This window comes from Balearica regulorum, chromosome 16 (genome assembly GCF_011004875.1).
Source record: "Balearica regulorum gibbericeps isolate bBalReg1 chromosome 16, bBalReg1.pri, whole genome shotgun sequence".
In the NCBI taxonomy this organism is placed as follows: domain Eukaryota; kingdom Metazoa; phylum Chordata; class Aves; order Gruiformes; family Gruidae; genus Balearica; species Balearica regulorum.
This window is the reverse complement of record NC_046199.1, coordinates 4,949,250-4,977,103: the sequence shown is the minus strand read 5'-3', so window position 1 is coordinate 4,977,103 and position 27,854 is coordinate 4,949,250.

The window sequence follows — 27,854 nt, the reverse complement described above, 5'->3', positions numbered from 1 at the left end:
TCTTTCACTCGCCTTTCCTTCCTTTATCTCCGTTCTATAACCATTACCTCCATCAGCATAACTCCTTAAGATACACCTAGACATCATTTCGCCAATGAATGCATTTCACACAACATTAGTCATATTGTACTGTGGATAATTTTTATGATATTGCTGTGCCTCTCCTTGGTACACTGTTACAGTTTAATTTGTACATATTCTGCTGCTGATGTAGTGCCACTCAGCTGTAACCAGAGACAGCATGATAGTTCTGTATTATTGCAACACATTTTCCCTTAAAAAAAAAAAAAAAAAAAAAAGACTTGTTCTTAAAAGCAAGTCTGTCTGCTCTGTTTGCTTTCTAGGATTAGTTAACCGTAGATAGGCTTGCCTGCAGGGCCAGTGAAGAGCCAGATCCCACCTTTGCCCCAGCAGAAAGAATTTAGATTCAGGGTTACATCTCAGGCCCATTACAGAAATAAGCTGCAAATTCACATTTTGAACCAATTTTTCCCAAAGTTCGGGGTAAGGGTTTCATATCTGCAACAGTTCTTCAGACCCTTTCTAGCTACTCCTCTTCACCAGACGAACTAATACCAGCTACCTGCTTCCCTTCCAAACGGTGATACTCATTTTGTGGTTAGAGTTTAATTCTAAGGATCAATTTTCAGCCCCAGACATGAGTTTTACATTCAGACACAGAGAGCAGCACTGCTAAAGCCTATAGGTATTCAACAGCCAGTATCAGTATCTACACAAAGAACTGGCCACACTATTTTCAGTGCTTCTGCTCAGCGATCGAGTTTCCCATATGGAAATGTTTTGCAAGAATAAGGGATTACTTGGAAAGACACTGGGCTAACCCTGCTGAGTATCTGCTTTTCTTCTTCTTAGTTCTACAGCATAGAACGTTACCGCTGGTATTTTGGACACTGACCATAAGGTCATAAGACTGAGTAAGTGATTGAGACTCCCTCAGCAATTTGTTTACCTCTGGAAGACAAAACAATTGATAATTTCATCTGATAAACAAGAGTTTTGTTTAATTCTTTAAAAATGCTCATTTATTTTTAAAGGAGCTAAGTTTGCTCCACATATTTGAACGCTGCCTGACAGAATACGTTCCCTTGAGTAATGACATCGCACTCTTGTTTCCAGCCAATCACAAAGTAAACCTTTTTTTCCCCCCCCCCCTATTGATCCTAATCTAAGACTTATACAAATATTTCTTGCCCTACAGATTTACTCCTCCAAGTTGAGTACATTAAGCAGACATGGCTGGCTTGTTATACTGTACCATAAGTAGAGTTATTTGGCTCTGAAGATAAAATAATCTGATTTTCTAAAGAAGAGCTAATCTCTTGGGCTGAGATCCCTGAAAGCATTTTGGGTGCCTTGAAGGTCTTGGGTGTTCACCTCCCTGAATTGTTATGAAGTAGTCATGTTCTTGCAGGTTGAGGGAATGCCAGTGCAAGGAGGGCCCTCTGTTCTACTTCAGATTCCTACTCTGAAGGAGTAATTCAGTATCTTAAGCCTCCACCATTTCCTTTAAGGAAAAGGGGTTTTTTCAACTTCTCTGAAGACCAGTCACGATACAAGACCTTGGCATACTTAATATGCTTTGCATCCCCCAATCCTGTAATATGGGCAGATGCAAAGAGAAACTATGATGGAACAATCTTCTACTTTGATTCCTCCTCAGACCCTCTAACCACATTCATTCACAAAAACTGCCGAGAGGAGGGGAAACATGGTCATCTTCTGAATCTTCCCCAAATCTCTCAGATAAACTGCTCTATCAAATAGGTATTTAAAAAGGAATTGAAAGGGGGCAGAGAGATTAAGCTCTGTAGCTGCAAAACCTGTCACACCAGCTTGCTGTGAGGCTCAATACATCACTACGACGTCTCCGGCTTGATCTGTTTATATTGGGGCTATATTCACCTCAGATTTGCTGAGATTCATTTCTCTGTTCAGACATGGACTTTGCAAAATACTCTACCTGTTTATGCTATTTTATAATTGAAGGACCTATTTAATCAACTGTAATATCAGTTAAGCCCAGAAAAGTTTTGGCATGAGACAGCAGGTAAGCTAGAGCCAAGAGGCTGACATACAGACTAACAGGATCATCTCATATGGTTCAAAGGTGTACACAGTGATTCTGCAGACTACCTGGGTTTCAGGCCTGAACCCAAAATATTATAGAATATAATGAGTAATTCTGGAATACAGCAGTTTGACGCTGTGAAGAAAATTACCTGACATTATCCTACTCTATGTTGTATCAAGAGAAAACCATACTGTAAGGTTAAAAAATTCAAATACTATCTATGGGGAGATGATTGAGAGAAAAAAGTTTGTAAAGATATAAATAATTAATCCACTTCACACTGCAAAGTTGATTCATAGTCATAACATTATTTGTCCTACGCTTATAGGAACCTGTTATGTTAGTACTTTCACACAACTAGAGCGCATATCCTTGACACATTGATATACCTGTGGCTTCTCTAAGTGATTGTGCCAGCTGGGAGACCAAGCCAGCGATCCTCCTGCTGCCTACAATGTCCTAGGTAGGTCCCCTGCCTTATTTTAAGTGGAGCCCAAGAAACAAGGTCAGATACTAGAAGAGTGAGGGTTTCTCCCCAATGCCTATAACATTCTTCCGCACAAGAAGAAACGCAGGCCATGCCAAATTGAAGGCGTTAAAATGTCCATAAACACTTGGCCCATGTAGAAGTTCTTATCATGCTTTGCTCCTGTGAATCAATCCTTTCAATTACGGTAGCTGGGGATATAATGATGTTTTTATTTGCAATTACAGCTTTAAATTAGGATCAACAGAGACAGCTACAGCCCTACCATATCAACAGTCCTGAGAGGTTCACAGGTTTTCAAAGAACACGCTTCTGAAATAAACCCATGCATTTCCCATTAAAAATATAACAAAATATCATAGGAAAAAGACTTAGACCTTAATACAAGAAAATACTCAAGGAATCTTACTATTTGGTTTTTTTGTTTTGTTTTTAGGCATCAAGCCAGCAAGGCCTTCTTCCCTATGGTTGCCTCCCCTGTGGACAGCCCATGGGCACATCTGGAATAAAGTGGGTGGGCAGCAGGCCAGGTCAAAGCTGACTCTGTCAGAAGAGGAAAGGAAAATACACATCTATTTACTTACCATCCTGTATTTCTGACTTCTTGTTCAGTGTAAAATACGAAGCTTGTGCCATAGACAAGTTTTGTTTGGGTTTTTTTGATCGACTCTTCCAAGAAAGGATGCTGTGTACCAAAATATGCAATGTTTTCAGTTTGCACAAACTGTGATTATAAAAACCAAAATAGTCGTTACTAAATGGAAATTTTAATACACTTTTCTAAGGAATTGGGGTTGTTTACCCTATTTTTACGTAACCCCTAAAAAAAAAAAAAAAAGGCATGAGCTTGAGTCAAATTAGATCTTTTTGTAGAATAAAATTGCAACAAAAGAACCTATTTCATGAGTTTCAGAGTTCATAGCATATTTCATAGTTGTTGTAGAAGTTGGGGTAATATCTGCTGTGATTTATAGAGGAACAGTGCTGTAAGAAGCCTCCCTTCTAATTATAACTGGTTATGAGGTACATCACTCATATCAGACTGAAATTTACTTCCATCTCAAGCATGATCTTTTTTTGCCTGTTTAGTATCATGAACTGGCCACGGAAATGCTGATAAAAAGATTACAGAAAATGTTATTAACTTAATCTTTTCCCAGTTGGAGTTCCTTCTTTTAATACAGACTTATTTTGAGTCTTTGTTTACACGTTGCGATGTGTCAGACAGTAAACACTATCTCTCTTATGGAAAGTTGTGCAATGAAAGCATTTTCTATTCTGTGTGCTACATTAGGCAGAAAGGCTGACTTTGACAGAATGTGCAAAAGAATCTATAAATCCAATGATTCCCTCCACTTTCACAGGCAGTGTATGCAAGGGCTTCACACGTATCGTAGATGTTTCATTTGAATGCAAAACATGCTAAAATTTGTCATGAAAAGCACTTATGCTTTAAAAACATACCATAATTCTAAGAAGAAAAATGCCTGACATATATTTTGGCTGATTTCAAATTCATACATATTTTCAATGATCTATATAACCTAAGCTGTGCATTTTATACAACAGAATGATAACCATTACCATTCCACTCCATCTAATCCACTGATGGTCTTGATTTATTGGCTAGTCGTGTATAGTGCACTGCCCCTCCTGAAATTCATGCTGTAATTTTAATTTGTGTTGTTGCTGCTACTGCTATCTGGATGCAGCGCTTGCCATGAAGATACCATGGTCTTACTCACCCTGTAAACATAATTGATGCTATTGAAGATAATGATTTAGGATATCATCCATCTCCAGTACAGCTTGCTATTACGTGACTTGTTCTTGCAGGTATCTGATTTGTATCGTAGACGAGTTGGCTTGATTGCTGTTTTGCCATAGAGTAATAGTTTCCTGGTTTCCACTGACACACTGAGTCTCCCTTGATCATGCAGGTGATCAGTCAACACACAAGTTAATTATGGGTGATGGGGTGTCTGAAGCCCAAAGATCAAAAGATACGCACAAGGTCTTCTCCAAGTCATTATTCACCTTCTTAAGCATCAGGCAGTCAGTTCAGATTCCTGTCTCCCACACTGTCCCTAAATGAAGTGATATAACAGTAGGAAAACTGGATTAGAGCAGCTAAAAGACACAAAATGAAACTTGTGATTTCTCAAAAAAAGTAAAAAAAAAAAAAAAAAATCCAGGTAGGCACAATTGCCTGCATGGGGGGAAATCAGGAGTACTCTCATTTACTCATTGTTTAGGGAAAAAAAGAAACATTAAAGAATAGAGGGTAGATGTTTAGAGGTGGACAACCCGACAGTTTGTCACAAGGCTCTCACCTGCTTCCCTGGTAAAATTTCCTAGGTTTTAACAGGCATTGCAAGGAAATGCTTTCAAATATTACCATCATCTTTACTTCCATGCACAAAGAATAGAATTTATTAGCAGAAATTAGGAGCTACTGGACAAAAACATTAGAAGCCATCCCAAAATGTAAAGGAAAAGCAGTTCTCCCCAGAACTTTTTTTCCACATTTCAACCACTCTCAAAACTCAAATGCACACGTTAACATTATGAGCAGCTAATTACAATTACTACCCCAAATCACCTGCACAAGATTCACTCCTCTGGGCCACATCCTGCACTCCTCTGGGGAACGGGCATCACAGCACAGCAGTCTCCCTCCTGCTCAAGGACCCCATGAGCTAAACACAACTTATTCAACAAGGCGGTTGGACAGGTGGGACCTACAAGAACGAAGAGGTTGTGGAGTTGTGCTGCAGCCACAGGGTTATGCTTTTTGTGGGTAGAAAGAACAATCTCCCTGGCCGTAATGGGATGTGCTCGCTGGAGGCTTGGGTATCAGCTTGATGCCTCAAACTGAGCTACACCTGTATTCATCCACCAAAACTAGTTTCTCCGTCTCTGTGGTTTGCATGTTACTACATTAAAGGAGATGTAACTGGACAATATGCCTCAAAGGTTTATTTCCTAAAATAACGTTGTTATTACTCCACCCAAAGTCACCATGCATTATTTTTAAGGCAAAAGGAACTGTATGACCGAGTTGCAGATTTGAGGAGATACTACATGAGGTCAAACGTTCAAAGGACTTCAGTGCAAGCATAACTCAGCGCACACAATTCCACATATGCTTTCTTCCATATGCAAATAAATGCTACAGATGCACAACCCACTTGCACGTATCTGCACATGCCAAAGGGATTTACACATGTTAATACTTGGAAAGCAAAGTGAGAATGTATATAAAATGGCATGCACAAAGTACATTCATCCATGTGCATATCCCTCTGGAGGCATCACTACTTGGATGTATTTCTAAGTGGAAAAGCAGTTAAAAAATTGATATGTCACCCTCTCTCCAAAACCTAATGATTACAGTCTGTTAATTACACTGCATCTATTGGAACCCTTAGCAAATAAATTGTGGACCTGATCTATTATTTATAATACCAATAGAAATTACAAGTCACGTCTTAAAGTCACACTTAGGCAAAGTGGCAGCAGAAGCAAACCATGCCATGCTATCCCTATCCTGCAATTTCCCCGTGCAAGTACTACATACTGTGAAAAAGCAGCTATCATAACCTTTTCTAAATTTTACTTTCTGCAGATGGAGAGAAAGCAGTGAGAGAATATAAAGACTCACATAGAGGGAGGAAAAGAATATTAAAAAAATGTTTAAAATGTCATACACAATTAGTCCCAGAGTAGCTCTGAAATACTGTAGGCCACATATTGCCATCGCTTTTAGCCAAGTTTCCCGCAGCCTGGTATTCACTGATAGCTTTTGAACGCCCAACAAATAGGTGTATGGCAGGGCCTGCTGGGGAGAGAGTCATCTCAGCACAGCTTTGCCTTGAATGTAGGCTGTAATTGTGGCATCCCTACTCCTGGTGTGAAATCCATAGGGATTTGACAAATGCCCATGCTTTTTAAGGCATTTTAATGCTAGTACAAATTCACAGAGTTGCTGATCTGCTCGTGCGTCGGGAAGCAGCTCTCTGTCACCTTGCATGAAGCTCTGAACCAGGGCCCCGCTTTTTCCCCACCTCCCGTACTCCACAACCACTACCTAGCATTATTATTGCTATGGTTTCTTCAATATAACAGTTCAGCTTTCAAGCAAAAAATAGACTTTTTTTTTTCTTCCCCAACAGCTGGCCCAGCAAACAATGTAAGATTTGAAAGTCAAGCTGGATCCATTCTTCTTTGGCTTTCTCAAACCAGTAACAGTTCCCCAGAGAAAATGGCAATTGCCTGGTGCAAACTGGAGCCGAATTGCCACCCTCTTCTGTGTAACAGAAACAAGAGCCTTTGCATCTCATTATTATTACTATGGGACCTGAGCATTAGTTAGCTGTTCTTTTTATACCGCTTTAGCCAGCCTACTTACTCACCAGAAAGCAAATAATCACTCAGGCTGAAGTTTATGAAACTTCTGGGATTCGCAAACGTGTTTCATGAATTTCTGGCAGTTGTCTGAATGTTCACAAATAACGTGATGCCAGTAATCAGAACAAGTCAAAACTTGACACTTCTATTCATAAATCAGGAGATGTTTTATTTTTACTGCTTGAACAGTTCTGTTCCCAAGCACGACTGGATTTGAACCACCAACCTGGAGGTGAAAGGATCTTTATTTAATGTATTTGTTTAGGTTTATACGAAATATAAAAAAGTGTCTATCCAGGACTCTAGCCACCTTTGCCGTATATTAAAAAAACAGGCCAACTCACACAGACAAAAATAAACTCAGCAACTTCCAAAAGCCAAAGAAGGCACAAAAAAGCCTCTTGGCCAGAGACCTCAAATCTTTCTATATAAACCAAAAACTTCTGCACACACTATTTCTCTCTTCTCCAGAGCCTGGGACATGAGGAGATTTGTCCCTCAGGTCAACAGAATTGGACTCTCCCAGGCTGGAGTGGAAAGAGAGCATTCAGTCATCCTCCTTCCGAGGAGATCTATCCAGTATTCTCTCCTTTAAACCGAGAGGACTTCAGCCAAAATGCCTCTGTGGCTTGCAGCTGCAGTGGTATCACTGGGGAGACAGAGCAATCCATTAAGCAAAGAGGATCCAAGACCTTTTGCCAAGAATCTATTTTAGCCTCCCCCGCAAGCCCGCAGACACAGCGTAGGTCCTGGAGCACCAGCGTTAAGTGCCGATGGTGAAATCTCCCACTCATCACTCCACGGACAGCACTCTGCAGACCCGCGTCCCACCGCTGCCCCATGTTCCCCTCCACACGCCGCACGTGCACCCCGGCCATCCCCCCCCAGGTCCAGGGAGATCCCCCACTCCTGTACGTTACAGAGCAGCTGCGTTCAACCACGTCCTCCTTCCATGGTCAGAAAACAGTAAATTTATGACTCCAAAAATAGGAGAGGGAAGAGAAAACCAACCTGTGGACTTCAAAGTATAAAACAAAACTAATCCCTATTAGGATTTTCTACCGCAAGGTAGAAGGGCCCTGCAGACCAAGTTCTGTCCTTCTACTGCTGGCACGGTCCCCTCTGGCGCCAGCCAAGAGCACTATTCACTGTCCCTCTCAGCCATCCTCTTCCCTTTGGATCTGCTTTTGGAGTGGGGACAGACAGATGTGGGGAGGCAATGGCAGAGAAGAGAGGCATATCTTTATACAATTGGCTTTTCTCCTCATGTAGTCAGAATACATGAGACTTTTAATTACAGCTTGGTCTTTAGAGACAATCTCAGTTCTGCTATAGAAAGATCCCTTCCAAAGTAAACACAAAAGTAACAAAGGATCAGCTCTTTGCTCTTTTGAATGCTGCAGAGAAAGGAAGCGCCCATAAAAAAGGTTGCAACAGATTGTCATTCTCTGACACGCTGTAGGTTATATTTTCCAAATCCTCTATGCAAGCACAAAACACCAGGTTCATTTTTTTTTTTCACTAGAGGCCGACAACATTAGGAAAGGTTTCCATTTACAACACAGAGCTGAGGTTTCTCTTGGGCAAGAAGTGCCAGCAGGAGACAGGTTGAGCTAAGACCAACGATCTCCGTCCCATCCATCCGCCCTGCCTCTCGGCAAGGCATGCATCACCGCAGCAGCTGCCAGTGGTTAGGGGAGGCTGCAGGCAGGAAAAGGAACTCTCTCCCGGAGTTTCTGCTCTAGCCAGAGTGGATCTGGATAAGGAGCAGGATCCATTGCAACCAGGCTTGTAGAGCACAGTCAAACTTCTTCCCCTTCAAGGGTCTAAAAAGCAGTCTGACCAGATTTTCTCCTGGACAGCTCAGCATTTAAATGGGACAATTAATCAAAAGCACCTCCCAACTGAAATTACATCCTGCTTGCTTTCTGACACTTACCACTTCAATAATATCATTTATAGCTCCATTGTTGCAGCATGAAGCCCTAAGGAGAACTGACTCCTACAACATGCTGCCATTACATTTTAGCCAAGGCTGAACGTAGCTGCAAATCTCTCTGCAAAATACAATGGAGATCTATTAAATGCATAACTTCCCTGGCACCAAAATGTTATTCTTTTAGCAGGTTTGCTTCTTCCCTGGGATTCTGATGAAGTGTGCTCTGCTGTGTTATGAAATACACCATGTTTTGGTGTGATACACAGAAAATGTCTTTGTTTATCGCAGCTTATCTTTTATTGTGTCACTTTTCTATTGGATTTCTTTTCTGTGCACTGGAAGCACATTATTGTGACAGATACACTGCTTTACCAGGGGGCTTTGCTATGTGACCTGCAGTGTCAGAGTGAGGATCAGATCCTCCCTGAAACACAGGCTGCACAGCTTGGTACAACGTAAAGGAATACGGAGCAAATTAAGAACTAGGAAAAGCAATTCAGCAACACTCCCATCTAAGTGGGCTGCAGAGGCATTTTCCAGGCTGAAACACAGGCCTTCTACAAAAAACTGAAAACTAAAATGTTACTTGCTGTACTATGTTCATTCTTCCATTTATACACACTTACCAGAGTTAACATGAGAGCTCAAGAAAGCCAGGGAATACCATCGGCACGTCCATTTTACTAGGAAGAAGCAATGTGATAACAAAGCACAAACCAATCTTGGCAACCCGGAGTACGTCCGCTCTCATAAACGTCACTCTTGTCATTGCTTCCAGGTCCTTCAGAAACTGTAAACAGGAATGCACGATAAATAAAATTGCTTGGCAGAGAAGGTACTAGCATAGTACTCCAGATGCAAGGATTCGATTTTCTGCTTCATCGTGAACTTCTGCAAACACCTGACAGGATCAAGCCCCACAAGATACTTGCTCTGATAGCTCACCACTGCTGCAGTCCATGTGGGCAACTGGTTCAGCAAAGATCTAACAAGAGCTGGGTGGTAAAGAGAGACTTCCCTCTTTTGGCAGGAGTGAACTGCTAGAGCAGCTCAGCCACCTTGCACAACTTGCCCCTCAGGCATCTTCATTGAAAGAGGTCTTGTGCCTAATTCCCTAATTCCCTAACCCTTTATGCATCTTTGTTTCCAGCAGCAGCCTTCCACACACAGCTCAGCATCCACGCATGTCACCACTTGAGCTGGGCCGCACACCAAGCTCACGCCTAGCCTTGGTTGGGCTTCACAAAACAGGTTTTCATCTACCTAAATCCCTTGCAGGACCCGCGGGTGAGTGCCAAGCACTCCTTGGTGGGGCGTGCTCCTCCCAAAGCGGGCTGTCTGAGCCTCCTTTCAGGCCAAACCACACCATGTAGATGCCACTGCTGCTTCACTGAATTACTCAGCAGCTCCTGCACTCCTGCAGAAGCTCCACTTCTCAACCACAGGGGTTCAAATAAACATCTCATTTCCCAGAAGGATGCTGTAATTCCCCGGATACCAGCTGTTCTTGGAGGTACCCTCAAACTCCTCTTCTCGAAGCCTTGCAACTTCCCGGAAGGAGTTCAAGTTTCATTGAGTGACTGGCAGAGGAAACCTGTGATTTTATCTTTCATCTCACGACCACGATGCTCACTCAGGGATTTTTGCTACTGCCCTATGAGCTGTTTTCTGAAAGATGGGAGCCGTTCCTAAGAAAGATAATGTCACAACTTACGTACCTTTCTGCTTGAACAAAGGCAGGTTACCTTGGATTTCTTTGGCAACATCACAAACCTCCAAAAGGAAGGATAGACAAAAGCTCCTTTTAGAACAACCTAGAAAAGTCAGAACATTTTTTTTCTGGAAGAGACAAGATTTCGCCTCTAAGTTCCTTGTACTCAAATCAGGCAACCTGGGTAGCTGATTGAGGTCCCAAATCCTGGACGAAGTTAGCGGTTGCAGTGCCAAAGTCATCTCTCACCCATGACACCTTTGGTATCTGCTTGTTTTCTGAGCTTAGTGGCTTGAACCAGTCATGCCTTTTCCCCATAGGGACAACTCAAGTGAGAACCAGCATCTGACAAGCACATCAACCTTTTCCAGATGCCAAACCAACACGTAGACAGTACGGAGAAGTTAGCAGATCAGGTTTAAGTCCAAAGTCAAGCCCCAAATTCACTCAATAGCGGGTAAATCTGTGAGTTCCTCTCTACCCCTCACTGCCTCTTCTGCAAAGTACACAGTAACGCTTACTTCCAGGATTGCTTTACAGAAAAGTTATAATAAAGGTTTTTCAGGTGCCTCTAGTAAAGACCATGCAAGTAGCTAAGGCAAGGACACAGGTACGTTTTAAGCCCCAGCAGCTCTGCTTCCTTCCCACACCCCTCAGCAGAGCAGACTTGTCATGCCTGCTTCTGGTCTTCAGATTCATTACAGCCAGACAGGAAAAGATGGCTCATATGCACACAGTGCTTATCCTGCTGATCAATAAGCTTCCTTCCTGCCCAATAACCAAACCACTTATAATATTAACAGTGTTATTTAAGATCTGTGGAAATGTAGTCTGATCCAAGCAAACCAGAAATATCTTAACCTAGATATTGAGAACAAAACAATCTTGAGTAAACTTCAGGATTGCCAGTTCACTTGACATTTTATTGAAGAATTGGAGCAGAACTATTTTACCCAAAAAGTTCTTACACCAACATATTTATCCAATAGATCAGAGACAAACATCTTTCTGACACCCTCCCCCTCTCAATTTAGATTGAAAGGGATGCATTTTATAGTCCATTAATAAGGTACAAGTTGCCTACGGGCCCCTTTCAACGACTGCAGATAGCAAACACAATTATATCAGAAAGCATCAATGAATACAAGACTCATTTATACTTCCTTCTGAGCAAAACAGGTGTGTGATGAAAAAGCAAAAGAACACAAAGGGTATTTCCACCATATTACAAGTGCACAAGCTCGAGACAGTGACCTGCACTGTAAAAGTTGGTCACTGATGCAGAATGGTTCAATAAACGCTTTCAGAAGCACCGTCAAGTTGTTGCTCCTTTTGGCTTTAAGTAATGCTGGGCGCATGCTTTGAAAAGTAAGGCCTTATTTTCTTCTAGGTCTGTGCCAAAATTCATAACAGTCTCTACAAAAAGGCATGCCTACACAACTTGTCTAACATATCCAAAGCTAAGAGACAATTTGAGTGTCTACCCTTCTGTCCGGGACCTGGAGCATCACTGAATCTCACAGTCTAATCTAGCAGATTTCTGCTTATTCCTCTTATCCATGCAAATTTTGGTGCTTACCTGTACACATTTCAGTAGGTGGAGTATTTTAAGTATTCACCTTCCTGGAAGACAGACTGCCTAATGAAACGTAGAAAAGGAAAAGAAGGACTTTCAGAAAAGATCAAATACATCATAAGCTTGGCAGACACTGTAGCCCTGAAACAGCAGTTTGAAACTTGCACCATAACAAATCTTCTCCTATACATTATCTCACAGGAAACAACACATGATAAATTCTTAGCACAATGTGATTCCCCTCCTTCCACCTCCTCCCCACTTCAGAAAGATTTAACATCTAATTCAGCTTTTGACGAGCTGCTTCATCACTGCGGGAACGCTGTTGATCTCTGTCGGAACCCTGCGGCCTTGGACAGAACAAACTGAAAGGGAAAAAAAAAATTTTGGCCGTCTGTAATGATAAATAAATACATTACAGGATACAACTCTGGGGAATGGAGGCTGACACTGACTGAGCACCATGACCTCCACACAACTGCCAAGTCTCAGCCGTTCAACAAAAGTCAACTTTTGTTTGCCTTCTTCCCCCCCAAAGACAATTTCTTAAAGTGCAAATGCAGGATGGAGAAGGAAAAAAAAAAATTAAAACAATAAAAGATAGAAGAGAACTCCAAAACCCTCCTCATCTGCTCAAGGCACTTCAGTTTTGAAAGAGCAGTATTTTATTTCTTTGGTTTCCTGGAAACTGGGGCAAACCAGTCCATGCTGCATCAGCGGCAGCAGGACAGGGAAGCTGTGCCACAGGGAATGCTCAAATACTTTTTTTTTTTTTTTTTAAATTTTGCATGAGGATGTGCCTGCCTTCAGGTTGTTTCTTGGCACCAGTTTGATTTTCTGTCCACTTAAGTCCCACTCACAAAATTAAGTATGTATGGCAGATGTTGGGTCTTCCCATTGATGGCAACAATAACAAAATAGAGAGGGAACAATTGGTTACCCCCTCAGGTAATCCACCTCCTTATCCCTGGAAGCCGCACCCACTTGTGTCAACCTATCTCCTAGACTCTCCTTTTCAATATCCGATTCCCATTTCTCTTGAATCATAACAGAAAGGTGATACCTACTGCCACGTCTCCTCATTTTACAGATGCATAAAGCAATAAATAAACCATCACGACAAAGTCAATCAAGCTGAAAGCCAGGTATGGACTGCAAGTGTCAACTCTTGTGTCTGCACTGTGCTTACCATAACGTATTATTCCATTAACTCCATGCGCTTTATGGGAACCACAGAGGATTCAGCTTGATCAGATAAGTTCATGGTCAAGCCCTCAGGGCTCATCGACACCTTACAGCAAAGCACAGCACAGGAAGTCACTAACACTCAAGAAACTAATTCCAGTGCAGAAAGAGAAGAGCCTTCCCAGCGTGGTGCTAATCAGCCTCACTAGCTTGTTGAGCTATTAATCTCCAGCACAAAGCTAGTGTAGCTACACCACTCCCGAAGCCCACACCAGCATTTCTTCCCAACACTTCATTGCACAGTGCAGACACTCCAGCCCACTCAGAGCTGTCTCAGGGATACACGGCACAGCTTGTTCCAAGTGTTTCTTCTGTTCCCTTCACTCCCCTAAGCAATGTCTCCTCCCTGCTCACCACCAGCCTTACTGCCGCCGACACCAGGCTCTATCTTCACGGCTCCTGGCTTGCAGATCATTTAACTCAGCTATTCACCAAAGCACTGATTTAATCCACTCTGCTTACTGTTACTACTATTAAAACACTTTGTATTTTCAAATGTCCTGTGACTACTTGTGCTTCGTAATATCCTTCTTACTTCCCCTCCCTCTTGCCAGCCCTTTGTGTACACAGGAAAAGTGGATAAGAGATGATTCAACTCACTCAAACAGTGGAAGACTCACAATTCAATCCCTTTATCAATTCTCTCTGGTTTACATCTCATATTTCTCAATCTATCTTGTTTCATTTTGTTTAGATTTAGAGGGTTTGAATGGTTTCCCTTTTGTTAAAGGCAAGATGTTTCCAACGTGTCTTCCTACATTTGAATACTCTCCTGAATATTTTCCATTGCTCCAAAATTATGCTCTGAAAGTAACCGGCGAAAAGCAGTTTTCTTCAGCTTGGTCAGTTCCCTAAGTCTGTTCTGCCAGGGAATACTTACTTCACCTAATTATACCTTTGATTGTCCTGTAGTTGTTTCCTGCAAGAGTAAGTTGTGTGCCTTACAGTCTCTGCTAGCAAAAGGCTGCTTAATGCATCGCAGGGGCAGTTACAGCTACATTTCCATAAAATCAGTCAGGGTTTCTAAGTAGTGCACAAGCATTCCCCAAACCACCATTGAGCTCATGCCTTGACCTGCCCATCAGAACAAGATTGACACTTTCTAGGAAAGAGTGAATAGGGAAAAATAATATGGGAAATAAATACAAAATCCATTTTCAAAGCTATATTCCCAGACCTTTCAACTGAGCCAACTACAACAAAAACCAAAAAGCAAGACAAAACAAAACCCAACCCAAATGAAGCTCTACCTCTGAACCAGCTGCAACAGAAACATGGGTCCCTTTAGCTCACTCAAAATTTCAAATGTGAATTCCTCCCCTTAGAAACCAATGTGGCCTTCACTGTACTCCACAACTCATCCATCACATGCAACGGCAGAGGGTATCTACTGTGATCTGTGCCTCTAGCTGAAGGAAATGCAAAGTTTCTGTAGAAGTCAAAGGGGGGGGGGGGGCAGGAGGGAAAGGAAAAAAACCCACCAACACCAAAAAACCCAGAGCTGGACATCTGGGTGGACATTATCTGCCAGTGCAGTCCACTTTGCTGGCAGGCCTCCTCTTTGCTACAGCAGATATCCTACATGTGCACGCTCTGCATGTATGTTTAAACAAAAAAGCTGATAAGGAGTACTTGTCTGTCAGCAGTATCTGAAGCCCACGGCTCTTTGAGAGCATTTGGGTTTACTTGGCGGGTCATGCTGACTCCTTGTGAACCATTTATCATCGCAAAAAACTCCAGAAGTTGGCACTATGCCAGTGTCTTGTCTTCTCTTCCCTCCCCCCACCCCCTTCTCCCCTCCTGGGTATTGATGCTACATCAAAACAAACCTCCAGTTCACATAGCAACAGAACGTTTTTATGTAACCTCTGCATGGGAACGCTACACAAACCATTGGACAATCACTTGGAGCACGTAAGGTAATTCCAGGATATTTTGCTGGTTTCTGTCAAAAACACCTCTGATTAAATGAACTATAAAAAAGGAAGAGGATCTTCTGCACATGGGCCAGACTTGAAACACATCTTGGCACCAAGAACATCAGGGGATTAGTGCACCTATTGGTTCCATGTTCTAAATTTTGCCATTTTCTCTCTCACTTGGAATCAAACCGGGGAGTCCAAAGCATTTAAGCCAGTTTGTGTGTAATGTAATTGAAAGCAAAACGATGCTGAAGGGATCTGCTGAGTCAGGGCTTTAATAAGACAAAGACTGAAATTTAGATTTTGGTGGACACTGAAAACTCCCATTGCTATCTGAAACAGAGATATCTGTACAGACTGTGTACTTACACGGTTATAAAACAGCCAGGTCATCTTAACTTCATTTTCCCTCATCCTGTCACAAAAGGTTAATACTTTCAATAAGGACATAATAAATAAGTTGCTTCAAATCTTCCCACAGCACACCCACCTCACGGGCATATTGTGTCAATCCCCTATTTCAGGGCTTCCACCAGTTTGCCGCAAGGATCACAGAGCCCTTATAAATCAAAAGAGAGGAAAAAACTAGGATTTTTTAATGCTTTCCCTTAATTCACTGAAGACAGCCATAACTAGAAAAGGGACACCAAGATGGGCACATCAGGCACTACGGTGGCATTAGAGCCATTGGTTATTGTTTGGTACGTCTTAATCGTGTACACAGAATTCAATCCATCACAAGATACTGCATTAAAAAGGAAGGAACTTTCTTTCAAGCCATATTGACAGCAATCACTGAAGATTTTTTTTGCCTACACCATCAGCATCCTAGGATTACCTGGGAATTTCAGCAAGTTACCTGCAGTTCCCAGACCTTAGGACACCACTGATGACCTGAATTTCTCCTGCTCTCTTCCTCTAGTGTATTATAGCCTTTTGGCCTTTTTCATTAGGTCTTAAATAAGTCATTAGAAAATGTTTTGTGGCAAGTAGGCGGTATGAGAAATATATTCTCTGGAGCTTTCCAGACTAAACATCTACAGTGTGATTACTTGCAGTTGTGGTGTAATGCACCGGTCCAGTGCTCCTGCACCATTTGGGAAAGATAATAGTTAAGGTGTATCTATCTAGGTTATTATACAGCGCACATCATGAAAGGATAATTTATGCAGCAGCTAGAATCCAGTTAATATATGACAAAAATTATGGACTAACTTTTGTAGCTCTAGAGAAACTCTTCTATGCACCATTTTCATGATTGCAATGATAGAAGTGGTAAAATGTCTTAATTAAGACATCCTTTCCCCATTTATCTCTTACTTCCCTCAGATTGTTCCCTTCTTCATGTTGACCCTTTAATTGCCTGCAACTAATTAGCATGGACTAAAACCAAACGTTTTTTGCAGGGTTATTTTCAACTCAAAGACGTTTACTTGCCTGATTTGCAGCACAGTCACACAGATGTATCACCAAAACCCAAAGGGTCAGCACAATTGCAGCAAATGCCTGGAAACGAGCAGCAGATTGGGGGAACGTGACTTTTCCCAGTACAGCCACCCAAGCCTTCCTCTTGTGGCACCACAGCCCACACTGCAGAGCTGTGTAGGCCTGCACGTAGGAATCAGGAGAGACGTTACTTATGATTATTTCTGAGCGAACAGCGGTTTAGTTTAAAAATATATTTAAGAAAGTATCACTAAACTATGATTTTTAACAGAATTATTACTACAAGAAAAGGACAGACCTGAGAGCTTACAGCACCTAGAAGAAAGACTGCCTGCTGGAGCAGGAGAGAGGTCTGTGCATGATGTTACTCAGCCCACAAAATCTGATACAGGGCAGGAATTTTTACTGTCCTCCCATTTTCCCCACTCCCAGCTGCACAACTCCAACCCTGCCCTTGCACCAGCTCTGCTGCTCATGGGACCTTCTTCTGGGCTATCTGAGCCCACTAACAGGCGCCAGCAGCTAACTAGCCCAAAACAACCTGTTCTAGGGAACCTATTCCTTCCTTCTGCAACGGCAAACAGGTCAGATCACCCTTTCTTCAGTAGCTGTACCCTAAGCCCATGACCCTCAAGTGGAATCTGAAGGAAATTCAGTGGAAAGGCAGACCAGGTTCAGACCCATTGCGGGATCAAGACCTGCAAGGACAGACTGGACTCCACATTCTCTAGGAAGTTGAAAGTCAGTACAAAAATACTTAAGTAATAATTCAGTGTGGCCCTTCTCCTGTCTACACCAGGGAAGATGAGCAGGACACTTGTGTAGCAGCCCAGAGGAGCTGCCCTCATGTAAGCCCCCAAATACAACGTACTGGGCACGCATACAGAGAATTGTTCAGACGTATGCCCCCCAGTCTCAACGAGGCTCAAAAAAATTCATCTGAAAGCCTCTAGTTTTGCTGCCCCAGGAACACTTGTGACTTCATATGGGCTTCAGCTTTTCAGTCTTTATTCTAATGCCTTTCAGGTTCAGCAAAGCTAAGCCATACAGGATTTTTACGAAGTGTTAATGGGCTGCAGTGACTCTATATAATCCAGCACTGGCTGGTGAGTTATCACACCCCATTGTCACTTCATTAGCTGGCAGCCTGGGAGAACGCAGGTGCCTCCTCTGTGCTCAACAGCATGAGGTTGCTCACACCAGAGGAGAGTCCAGGGAAGCACCCACCGGCAGCACCCATCCTCAGGATCAATATTGAGAGTCCTCAATACACTGTCTAATCTTTGCATCTCAAGAGGCAATTTGTCTGATTTTCCCCAGCAACTTGTTCAGTAGTACACTCGTCAACTCCTTTGTCAAATCTGCCTCCACACATTTCTTGTCTCAGCCTTTAAACAAACTCCTATACTTTTGTTTCTGGGAACAAACCTGGGAAGCCTTTTGGGGAACACTTAATTCCTCGTTTTGTAGCGAGAAAGCAGAACTCAACCAGCATATCTCAAAGGTTAAACACATCATCTGTTTCAGGTGCATAACACAAGAGCAACGCAGAGAGAGAGACACATCTAGGAGGAAATTCAAAGCGCTAAGAAAGGTTCTGAGAATCAGCATGAATACCTCTCTAAAATGTAAAAATAAGGGAAACCAAATGTATGCAGCCAACTTGGTGAAGCTCCATTGGCAACCAATTATGCCTCGAGCCTTATTTTCAAAAGTGTGTGCATGTAATGGTGTGTGCAAAAATGAACAATCAATAGTATCCTTCATTTATATGACTTACCATGATTGCATCTTGCAGCCATGGTAACTGTGCACCCACCTGCGGAACCGCATGAACAGATATGGAGATATGTATCTGCTGCGCGAGTTCCCAGCCCAGCTGCTGAGAATACCTGGTTTCAAGTAACTCTGAATGACAAAGGCATGTTCTACAGAATAGCCTTCACAGCAGCAAACTGGTTTGAGTGCCTCACATATACATATATAAAAAAATACACACACACAGAGACATACTCATATGTAAACAAACCAATATGACTGACTTAATCTGTTACATTAGTGGTGCCAGTAAGGAAGAAGCATCAAGAAAATACCTTGAACATGCTGCTACAGCACGGAGGGTCAGCGAGGACACTGCTGCGCACCCATGCATCACATGCATATATATAAGAAGAAAGGCATTTGGACAAAGTGGTGACACTTAAACTCCAGATATGCTCCAGGCAAGGGGAGAAACAATGCAGCGCTGCACTTCACTGATGAACTCATTTGCATGAACAGCCATGCAACGCTAGTGCTAAGGAGAGCAAGGCCAAACAAGCTTGTATACAACTTTCCTACAAAGCATGAGGATCCATCAGTGCTCAGTCTAATTAAATGAGTCAGAAGGAGACTTTTGGAGAGTAAAGAAACCTCTTACTCCATCTTGTGTTTAAACAGTTTTTAAAACCATTCAGAAGACAGAGATTTGCTTCCTTGCCTTTTCTTTATCAAAAGTCCTGTTCACATTTCCAATAAGGAGGAAATGATGGCCAGTCCCAGCCACCGCTATTCTTGGAGTCCCCAGTTGTCAATCAAGAGAGTATCCACCGGTACAATGGGGAGGTGAGATGCCAAAGTGATGCAATTAAATGGGGAAGTCTAGCCACAGCTGAGATGCCTCTTTTTTGTCCTGTCCCCCCCGTCCCCGCCCCGAGCAACCCAGGAAAAAAAAGCAAGGAGGAACAAGAGAAATATTTACTGAATCTACAAACGCTCACTTCCTATATGCAATTGAAACCCTTTATTTCATAGTCAACTAAGGGAGGAGTAAGTCCTGTGGGGATATTTCAAGCCACAGCATTGCTGTTCCGTTGTTGAGCCTTTGGAGGAGAAAGCTGTGCTGGAGGAGCACACCAGGTGAGCATCAAGAGCATCGGAGATGTTGAAAGTGGATTGAAAATTGCTGCTGCCTACCTCACAGTATATATTTTGCAGTCTGCTTGGCCATATACGCTGTTTCTGTCCTGTGCATTACAAACACAGACATTTGGCTGGCCCTGATACTGTTCAGGTCAGGCCGCTCCTCGAGGGTTTTGTTTACTGCCTGTTATTTTTGACAACAGTGTATAGCATCCTCTGTTAAAGAAGTCCTAACGCAGAAAAACAAGGCTCTTTTAGCCAGTTTAACCGCTGGATAAACCCTAAACACATTGGATAAAGCATTCTACAGCCTCTACATTCATTACCAATTAATTATTGAAAGGGTATCTATTGAGTGTTTTAATATGCATAAAAGTAAAGACAATTCCAGTTGCCACGCAACTGGCTGAGAATCATGTAAACATAAATGCAGTAGTTTCATTTTCATGAATAATCTTAGGTATCTGGAGAGGAGGGCTCAGCAGAGCCACCATACATCAGAGCAGAGGGCTAGCATTAAAGGTGCAGGGGAATTAACTGCTCGGTAGCTGGGAGCCTACATTTTAGGAATTAATTTGATTATCAGTGTACCAAAAAAGGCCAGGACCTTGTATCTGTGGACTAAGGTATAGCTGTTTGGACCCCGGAATGGCATCCTACAGATTGACATGGAATATTTATATAAGATGCAATCAAGAGAGGTCTTATTGACAATCAGACATAGCTCAGCATGCAGCCTGATAAGACTTGTAATTATACAGATGGAAAAAAAAAAATGACAAAAGATGTATGTGATCATTCCAGCTGATCTCTACCGTTTCATACAGACAGCATTAATCTCTGTTTAGTTGAGTTTCAAGTAGAGATAGTTCCACTAAGCATCGGAAATTCCAGTACATGTCCAGAATAAGATTGCACGCTTTCTCCCCAAGAAATTTGCTAAAGAGATGAAGGCTAGAAAAACAAAAATATTTGTGAATTCAGGCCAAATATGGGAATTATTGTTATAAATAAGAAAATGATTCAAAAGTTTTTTAAAAATAGAATTAAACAGAACATTTTTATTTCAGAAAAACTATACTTTGAGATGAACAAAAAGGTGTGGGGGTTTTGTTTGGGGTTGTTTTTTTTTTTTTTTACATTCTCCTTTCAGTTTCCCGCGGAATAAACTTAATTTTTTGGTTTGTTTAGAAGAACAAAACAAAAAAGAAAATTATTTGCCAAGTGCATAGACCAAACAACATAAAACCAGCAGAAATATCTCCCACATTTAGAAACAGCAAGTAAACACATAGTTTCAATTCTATTCCCTCTTTCTCAAAAAAACCTTCTCCTGCAGTCTAAACAATCTGATTTAGTTGTTAGCAAGCCCAAGTCCTGCCTTAATATCTAATTTACAAACTCCTGAGCTTGTTTCTTTTTCCTGCTGTACCCCTGCAAAGGCTGCGGCTTGCCTTACACTGAAGACCTGCATCCTCCAAATGATGCAATTGTTATTCTCTTTACCTGGTTCACAAAGTTTTCCCTTCCACCTCCCCTTCTCCTTTCCTGCCGACAGACCTGCCAGGGAGCAGACTCTCTTAGGTTGTAATTTAAATCACCAGAGTGAGAACTTGAACCAAATTTGTGTAAGTGATTGATAGGTTTAGCTGGTATACTTTTTTTTCTTAGGGTTTTGTCGTTGCTGCTTTTTTATACCTGTGTGCAATTTATAAGAGTAGGCAGTATGGTCTTAAACACAGCTAATATTATTCCTTAATCCACTCAAAAGAAATGTTTGGCATTTAACTTTATAATAAAAGGTATCAATTAGGAACTGTCAATGTTTTCAGTGGTGATATCTAATTACTGTAACTTGCTATAGGCTATCTTGTTAAATTCTAGTTGAATGACTAAGTATTCCTGACAAGTTTAATGCATTATTAAAGGTGTAATTACTTGGTTATTGCTCGTGTAATTCTGAGTTAATTACATGACATCTAAATTCATCATTTTTATGTTTATTGAACTTTGGTAAATTCACTTTTAGCTATTGCTTGATATTTACACCACGACTCCCTCTTCTACTCATTTTGAACTTAAAGGAGAATGGTGCTGCATTTTCTCAGCACAGCAGGAAAAACCAAGAAGGGGGAAGTGACTATAATCATAAGAAGTCTGATTTTCCTATCATTTTCTATTTCTCTATGTTTTCCCTGCCTGCTACCATTTAACCACATGACGATCCAGTAGATTTCCTCAATTTTCAACAGAAGAAAATTAGGCTACAAGCTTTTAAAAGAACTGAAGCGAAATTGTGACCCTATCGAAATCAACAGCAAAGCTCTCCTTGTTTTGAGTAGAGACAGGATTTTACCTTTGGGAACCCTTGTTCTGGGAGCAGAGAGCGAACTACCCAAGGGGCACCACGGCACAGGACTTTATCAATGTTCACATCACCAGTCAGATGCCAAAGGGATGTCTCCATGAGTCAGTCAGTGTAATTTCCACTGGCAGCATTCAGACAAAATGTATAAATAAACAACACATTTGAAATTCCCTTCTACTACTTTGCTTCCTCCCTATATAATGCCTTTTTTTTCCACCCTGGGTTTGTAAACACAGGCTCTTGTGCTCCACCTGGTACATACCATAGCCCTTTGCTCCCCAGGGCCCACGCTGTGTTGACCCACGGCGGGTGGAAAAAGCAAATGCTGTCCATGCCACAGCAACCAAATGAAAAGCTTGACAAGCTCAAATGCCATCAGTAGACAGTCAGTGAATCTGAGGTTATAAATCTCGCTTCATTCCCATTTGGAGGAAGGCTCTTCAATTAAGCAAAAATTGATTTTCTAATGATTTTTTTTCTGCTCATGATTGGTAGATTGTTTGCAACTGTTCCAGCCCAACAATGTACAGGCAGGACAATTAAACATACATCGTAGTTGGCAGCAGGACTGATTTTAAGTCAGCGAATGCAATTTAGCCCTTTGATTTTTGGCAAGAAGTGCACCTTGCAACAATTATGAAAGGAGAAAATATTATTCTAGCTAAGCATTGCAACTATCAAGCCAGTCAGAAAGCACGGAGGAAATGCAGCGGGCATCGGGAAGCTGTTGCGGATCTTATGGTATCCCTCACTACTCTGTGTTGCATGTAACAGTGAAGTTAGCGCACTTCCCCATTAAGTAAATGACTTGAGTAGTTAGTAATGGCTGAGACATCAGTAGAGGTTTGAGTTAGTTATTTGGCAGACCAGATACCACAATGTCATTGTTGATAATGATTCTTAGGAAATTAGGGACCCACGATCAAAGTTTTCAAAGCATGTTTAAATTTTAGAGTCAATGCAAATGACTCAAACCTGATTGATTCAAAGCCCACTAAGCTTAGTTGGAGTTTCTCCATTAATTTCAAAGCCCTCTGGACAAAGCTTTAAGGCATGGGTCTTCCTTAAAATCATACTTTTTGATGTGCACAGAGAACAATCAGAATAGGATTAAAATCCTATTAGATGTGAACTAAATTAATAATTTAAATGATACATTGATAGGCACAAGTTTACCTTCTAAACTCTCTAGATGTAGTTCTGATCCTACTCATTTTGTTAATGAGTTATAACTAAAATTGAGATCCTTACATCTACAAGGACAATACTGAATATAATTACCCAAGTTGTGTTGGTGTTTAGCGGTACTCACCTCTCGGACCAGGACACAACTGAGAGAGGTGTGATGTAAGCCCAGGGCAAAAGACAAACTCTGTTCCTTGGAAAGCTAGAATGCCACTGTCAGAGCAACAGACAAAAGTAGACTCAGAGAAACTGCGACTGTAGAGAAGCTCAGAAACAATACTATTTGTCAAAGAAGACAAGAGATAGTAGCATAACACCAGTTTAATCCTTGGTGTAACTTTGTGGGCATGACAGTCTTGAGCAAAACCACTGGAGCACAACTGATGCTTCTGAGCCAGCCCGTACTGTAGGTCATGGTGCTTTTCAAAGCTGGACCATGGTATGTCTCCAGTTTAATCTCTTTCATCTGCAGATAATGTTGCCAGGACAGTCTAAACCTTGCTAGAATGAGTCAGTAGAAGTAGGTGCAATGTTTTCTTGAAGCAATCAAAGTAAATCCCATTTTCTATCAGTCTAATAAGGAAAGTTTGGAGATTTTCAGCTTGCATTTCCTAGTATGTTAATTTCATCATTGCCCACATATTATTCTGCTTGATCTGACCTGAATCTGACTTATTGCATTTCCCAAACTACTTTTCACTCAGCGGTTAATTAAAAGATTTGGTCCCTGACACACTGCTTACAGCCCTTATTGGCACCCATTAGCCCAGCTAGACTAATTCTCCTGAAAAGCAAACCTCCTTATATTCCCAGGGTCAAAAGTTCACAGCCAATTCCCTAAATCTTTAACATTCGCTATTAGTTCATTATTTGAACCTACTCTGCTGTAAGAGGCTGTATTCAAATGTAGGCATGAAAAGTCAGTCAAGGAAGACAGTCTCTCACACAAATTCATCGCTTGCCAGTCTGCTCCATCACTGCCTATACAACATTGGGACTGTACAGTGCAAAAGATATGAAATTAATTTTTTCAAGTGCCTTTTCGTTTAACGTACAGCTAACAAAGAACGTGCACGTTCTAATTTACACTAAGCAATTAATAGATGTATCGTGCCTCAAAATTACCGGAGCAGTTTATTTTCCTGTGCACACAGCCAGAGCATAGCATTGCCTTTCAGGCACATATAGGACTGAAATCCATATGTAGGCATCGATATCACACTGAAAGCAACAGCGCCAGCATTCTGATAGTCTCATTTAAATAAATGGAGTCAAAACTCAAGACGAGACCTCAGCTGAGACTGTAAACAAATACAAAAGTGTTCACAGACACATAACCACATTCTCACACACACACCTGCATGCTTGTAGGCGCATTGAAATTCATCCCATTTTAGAGATAAAAAGATAAACCACAAAATTTAGGTTTGTATCTAGGCAGTAGAGCCCCCAAAGCCCTGAGAAATCTGGCTTCAAACTTTGGTTCAAGCCCATCTTTACTGTGCTGAGATAGAGCTGGAAACACAGGCCATTTTGGTAGGTGTGTGGGAAGAGAAAAAGGCAAAGTTTAATTATTAAAACTATGCGGCCGTGCAAGCATCCTACTTCAGTTAAGAGGAGTCGTCATTAAACTCAACCTTTCTCCCTTGAACCTGGTGTCTGGAATAGCTCAGACACCAACGACGACCTTATGTATTTCTTTTAATTATTCTGAAGTAACCTCCTCCAGCTCACTACAAGCCCTCAGCTACTTCAAGCAAAGACATTCTAATGATTTCGATTAAATCTTGGCCTCTCCCCAACAGAGCACAAATTAAAAGCATTACTAGGAGGATACAAGCTTCAGCGCTTGGAAGTGTTATATAAAGAATGGGGAAAGCTGCCAAGAGCTTGTTGTCATTTCATATGCAGTGGGGGATGATTAACCCCTTGGTGGCTTTCCACACCCTGAAGATCACATGTCAGGCTCCCGGGGGGTTTCCTCCCCATGACCAATCCCATCCATTACACTTCAAGCTTTTTAACTTGATATTTGGAGAAAATGCTTCTTCCAGTGAAGCAGTGAAGTATTTAGGCCCTCAAATCAGCTGTGTCCTACTGACATAATTTGGAGAAAAGAGCCCTACTGACCTCTACAAGTACAATTCCAGAGAGTATCTAATCCATCCTATACATGGCTGCACTTTTTTTAACCACAAAATTTTCATTTTCAAATACACATTGCCTCAGTAGAAACCTGTGAATGCACAGTTTGAGCATAGCTCTGCCGACATCCATCACTTCAGCTGAAGGACCAACTCCATCAGCTGGTGGCAGCAGCAAATTGTCATCCTCTGGTGGCCCAGCTCCTAACAGGGGTAACACCACATGTTTTCCTAATGTGATGCCCATCACGCTATGTTACGTCTCCTACTGCCAACATTAGAAATGTACGTCCAATCTGTGAACAAACACAGAGAGATTTTTTGTTTGGTTGGTTGTTTTTTTACATGAACTTGTGGGAATCAGATCAAACTCTTTCATTTTAGAAGCAGCTCTATACATTATTTTTTAACAGCAAATTCAGCTGATACTGATTTCAAAAAAACCAAACCAAATTGGAGTAACCACAAGGCATGCCTGAAATAAATACACAAAAATCTCACATAAAACTATTGTCTCAAAGTAACTATGCAAGAGTGGGAACAAGGCAAACTTGGTTTAGATCTGGTGTCATTATAAGCAACAGAGAGTCCACTCACACCCACTTTGCACAGCGGTAAATGAATACCTGGGTGCCAGGCAGCATCCGATCTCTCCTCCGAGGTGCTAAAACACCCCGACATGCAGACATCCCATAGGGTCTCACGGGTGATGCAAATCAGAGGGTGAAAAGTTAATTAGCTAAAATTAGATAAAATCAGTGGGGGGAAAAAATTGCTATGTTCAAATTTTTGGCCCAATATTAAAAAAGAAGAGAGCAAAAGCATCCCTGCAAAGCCTTACAGAATCGATTTAGAAGATATATTTTGAAACGTGGTTGAGATGAGACACTGTTACTTGGAGGTGGCGTGGGGGAGCTGACGCAGTCTTGCGATGCCTCATCCTCCAGATTTATATGAACAAAATCAAGGAAGAACTAAACCAGCAGGGGATTATTATCTCTAGAGATAACTACAGACAGTTTCATTTTAAAAACAAGCAGTGTCATCATCACTGTATTTTCCATTTCTCGAAACACAGGAATGCGATGGAATATCCAGCTCCTTCTAGAAGTCAGAGCAATTTTCTGTCTAAAGCAAGATCTTTGTAAAAAGAACCAATTCACTTCATTTGTTCAAATTTTAAAGATGTCATTGTGCTGAGCCTGTGCTTCCCCTCTGCCTGCATCTCACCAGCCCTGACGCTTAATGATATTGCTATTTCTGCCCAACAGTACAACACACAGGCTGCATCTTCACTTCAAGGTTAAGGACATAATTTCCCAAATATTTCCTCTGATGGCAATACCAGCTCAAACACTGCCAAAGTTTGAGTGGCTGGGCAAGAAGGAAGCACTGATACAAATTGCTTTAGCCAAGCTGGTTTTCCCCCAGCCAGTCTGGCACAGCGGATGGGGTGGGTGCCGGTGTCAAACACAGGCCCGTGAAAGCCCACCAGAGCAGCACATCACATCCCATCGACCAAACACTCTCTGGTCTGACTGAAGGCTGCTAGGACTTCTCATAGTTTTTAGGAGAAGCTGCTGTTCAGGATTGCCCAGATTGTGTTGAAGACAGCTTAGACCTGCAGTAACGCTACTAAACCAGATTTTGCTCAGCCGAGCAGGATGTTTTCTTTGCACAGTATCTTTCCTTCACTACTCAAGACCTTCTCCAGTGTCTTTCCCCTCTCTCCCTTCTCCCCCCTATCATGTATCATCCTATACTTTTTCTTTTCCATTTGCAATTGAAAAGAGAGGGGGAAATCCAAAATTCAAAACATGCTTTTAGTTTTGTAGTGAAAATATGCAGATTGTCAACTTTTTACATGAACACACTTTATGTTTTTCAGCCAGCACTATTTGAAAAAAAATCTTTAAAAGGAGCCACTATCTGTAAAAAACTCTAAAGCCACTTCAGAGAACAGAAGCATGGGGTTGAAGGTAATAAGAGGAGAGGGGAATAAGATTATTAACCACATGTAATAATCACACCACAGAAAAGTATGCCTAGTAGTTCTTTTTTGATTCATCTTGACATCTTCATTCTTATCCTCCTGTTGCAATGCAGGGATTCTGCTTTGCTGAGCAACTCAGGATGAAAATTCCTTAATATAATAAGAAATCCCCAATCAATTAGGATGTCAAATCAGGAAATAATTCCCTACGCTACATCAAAAAGACCCACTCCTATCTTTTGTCAGTCATTGGATTGAAATAAAGAGGTAGCTACACACAATGAAAGCTGTCACGTCAAACAGCACATCCTTCACTTGTTCGAGATGTAAACACATTAAAATGTGGCAGGAGAAAAGAGTCAGTTGAACCTATTTAATGGAATCAGCTAATTGGATAAATTACACTTTGATAATAATGATAATCATTGGGGATTC